The sequence below is a fragment of the Anomaloglossus baeobatrachus genome, chromosome 11, assembly GCF_048569485.1.
Source record: "Anomaloglossus baeobatrachus isolate aAnoBae1 chromosome 11, aAnoBae1.hap1, whole genome shotgun sequence".
Classification (NCBI taxonomy): domain Eukaryota; kingdom Metazoa; phylum Chordata; class Amphibia; order Anura; family Aromobatidae; genus Anomaloglossus; species Anomaloglossus baeobatrachus.
In genome coordinates this window covers 154,164,072-154,168,212 of record NC_134363.1, presented here as the reverse complement: position 1 = coordinate 154,168,212, position 4,141 = coordinate 154,164,072, and positions in this window count along the sequence as shown.

Sequence of the window (4,141 nt, the reverse complement as noted above, 5' to 3'; positions counted from 1 at the left end):
TTTTAAAAATCGAGACAAATACAAAAAATTCCCCCTAAAAATCAGTGCTAGTACAGATGACAAAGGGAAAAAAAACACACTTTTTAACTCAAAAATGTATAACCGTATTGAGTGTTTTGCAGCATTATCGCCTTTTTTAATGACTATAGAAAAGTCTACCTACATTTTTTTTAGTTTTTGCTGTTTTTGATATATAACATGCTTTGAGTATGGCTTTTCTTGCATTTTATTTCCATTAGTTTCTCAATAGGACTTGAAAAACACTTAAAAACGCATTACATAATATAAAAACAGCTACAAAAAATACGTAAACATGATTATTTTTAGATTGGCTAACAACTAAATTATTTTATGTCGTCTACGTATCGGATGTGTTCATTGTGTATTTGGATTAAAAAATTATAAAATACGTAAATTTATAATTATTTTTAGATTGAATAAGTGAAGAACTATATTTTTTGTCGTCCACGTATCGGATGTGTTCATTGTGTATTTTGGTTAAAAAATATAAAATACGTACACTTATGCTTAGGTTTTAGATTGGATAAGAACTACTTTTTATGTCGTCTACGCATCTGATGTGTTCATTGTGTATTTTGGTTAAAAAATTATAAAATACGTAAACTTATGCTTAGTTTTAGATTGGATATGTGAAGAACTAAATTATTTTCTGTCGTCCATGTAGCAGATATGTTCATTGTGTAGTGGTTAAAATAAAATAAAAGTAAATAAAAATATACAGGACACCTGATATTTTTGCATTGTACTATGTAACAACTTTTGAGAAAAAAAAACCCTCACATGAAATAGCTGCACAAGTTAATACATGCAAATGTAATGCAGGACCCTCCAGTACCAGCAGCATTAGGAAAGCTGCTCTGAGGACTGTACAATGAACCTTATTGTAAGGAGGTTACTTACTGGGGAAACATGACCTGTAGCGCAGTCTTTATGTAAATACATTCTATATGAATTGAGGAACCCACTAGCAGCAAGTGAGTGGCTCTCCCCGCAGGAGACATATTGAAAGCAGATTGAAAAATTTAAAAAAATTAAAAAAAAAAAATGACACTTGAGACAGCTTCATTGCATTGTGTGTGCAGAAACAAAAAAATATAAAAAAGTCAACAGCTCAAGACTGTTTTCGAAAGAGCAGTGACAGAGGAGCCATGTTAGTGTACTCTATAATTGCTCTGAACATGGACGTCTCGAAATATGATTAGAACACTGAGTATCAGGAGACATTGTGCTGCTTTCATCAAGGCAAATCGAGAAGCCACGTTTGGCAACCCTTTCAAAACACTTGGAATAACATGGCTGCCTCGAAACGTTTGTCTCGTCTCCTATATTTCCCATTTTAGAGTGTTGGTGAACCCCTTCTAGTTTCCGAAGAACCTTTTCGACAACACCGCAACACTAAAAAAAGAGGGATCATAAGATGAGATGTTGTCTTCGGAGTGGCACTGCCCCCTTGAGGTGGATCACTTGTCTACAAACAAGGAGCCCAAAAAAAATTCCCCCCATGATTATATACAAGTTATTTAAAAAATAAAATAAAAAGTATTTTGGTGGATTAAGACCAGACCTTTGCAGTCCCATAAGCAATGCATCAGTTACCAAAGTTGTTATTAGTTCTATGTATTTATTTATTTTTTTTATTCTGACATCTTTTCATTATAGAATATTTTTTTACACATCTTTTAAAAGAGCAGTTAGTAAACTTTACAATAGAGTATAAATATTTCCTGTACATACGTAGCATGAAAGCCCATTAAGGTACTTAGACATAACTGATAAGAATGAAGACAGAATGAGGCTTCATGGACACATAAAATGGAAATAAAAAAAAAAATAAAAAACAAAATACACTGAAGTAACAAAAAGAAAAAAAGAAATGAAGAAATGTTTCCGCTTCCGGACATAGAACTCATCTCCTTCTCACAAGGGATGGGTCGTTTCGAGGAAATGGTTATTCTTTAGCTCCTATGGCGCTATTAAATGGTTCCCCCACTCCCACCAGATGTAGATCCGCCATAGCGGAGGGAGTCATTGGTTGCCACCACCGATTAGAAGTAAAATGGCCAAGCATGCCAATCGTCGTTGGCCAGCAAACCCTTCCATGATCGAATGAAGCGGTAGACCAGCGTCTACTATGGCCAAGCATACCAATCATCGTTAGCCGGCAAACCCTTCGATGATCGAATGACGCGGTAGACCAAAGTCTACTATGACACAGCCTGGCCATCATCTCTAGATGTAATATTGGGTTTATTAGACTATTTCTTTCCATCACACCTATGATTAAAACCGGTTCACTTCTCCTAATACAATCACTTGCCAGTTACCACCAAAATTAAATACGAGGATGTTTGCCCCTCTCCACAATACAACTTTAACACCCCCACAAATACATCACGGAACCAGCAAAAATAGTTGGTCAAGTCAGTACCTAAACTGTTCAACGGATTTTTAGTATTAAGATCATTCAATACTTCCTAGCACCATAGCTGGAATTTGAGGATAGCTAAACATATTTGGGAGTGAGAATCCAGGTGTGTACATCTAGTCCCCCTTTTTCATATCCCCATAGGATTTATACAGTTTTTGGATGATTTTTCTGCAGACATCAAAACTTTTACTGCATCCATGGTGCTTTATATCCATCACGATATATAAAAGGCCATATGCTTAAACAAGGCAGCCCAAAGTTCTTTTGCTTAAAGGGAATCGGTCACCAGGTTTTTGCTACTTCATTTGAGAACAGCTTAATATTGGAGCAGAGACCCGGATTCCAGTGATGTGACGTACTTTACTGGGTGCTGCAGTTTTGATTAAAAACAGTTTTACTTTCTGATCACGGAGCTCTGTGTAACCCTGCCCACTATACACTGTGCATAGGCAGAAAGCTTCCAATCACTGGTGGGAAGGGGTAAGAATACCAGGCAGCAGGCTTACTAGTCCAAAATACTAATTTTATAAAAAGTATACTAAACAGCCCAATAAGTGACATCATTGAAATCAGGGTCTCTGCCTCTACATTATACTGCTCTCAAATTAGGTAGCAAAAACCTGCTGACATATTCCCTTTAAAGGGGTTGTCATCCCCTCAACATGTTAGGCTATAAGGTGATCTTGATGGACTTAAAGACTAGAGTTATTCCCATCGCCAAGATCCTATCCCAATATGTAGTAGGCATTATAATATTAACAAAAAACCCCAATTAGAAATGTAGTATAGTTCTCCTGATAAAGCCATGTCTCTTGCCTCATCTGCAGGGCATTGCAGCTTAGGTATCGTTGTAACCATAGATACCTAAGCTGCAATGCCCTGCACATGCAGTAAGAGATTTGACTATATCGGGAGAACTATACTACATTTCTAACTGGAAGTGTTATAATAATAGTAAATGCTTCAAATTAGAAATGTAGTATAGTTCTCCTGATTAGTCATGTCTCTTACCGCATGAGCAGGGCATTGCAGCTTAGGTATCCGTCATAACCATGGATATCTAAGCTGCAATGCCCTACACATGAGGTAAGAGACGTGGCTATATCAGGAGAACTATACTACATTTCTAATTGGTCGCATTTACTATTATAATAACACATCCAATTTGAAATGTAGTTTAGTTCTCCTGATCTACTAATATCTCTTACCTCCTGTGCGCAGCTTAGGTATCAGTCATAACCATGGGCTCTTAAGCTGCAATGTCCTGCACATTAAGTAAGAGATATGACTATCAGGAGAACTATACTAAATTAAGTCCTGTCTCTTACCTCATATGCACAGCACTGCAGCTTAGGAATCAGTCACAACCAATGGATACCTAAGCTGCAATGCCCTGCACATGAGGTAAGAGATATGGCTATATCCGGAAAACAGTACAGTCATGTCTCTTACCACATATGTAGGGCATTGGAGTATAGGTATCTGTCACAACCAATGGACACCTAAGCTGCAATGCCCTGCACATGAGGTAAGGGACATGGTTATATCAGTAGAACAATACAGTCATGTCTCCTACCTCATATGCAGGGCACTGCAGCTTAGGAATCCGTCACAACCAATGGACACCTAAGCTGCAATGCCCTGCACATGAGGTAAGAGATATGGCTATATCAGAAGAACTATACATTTCTA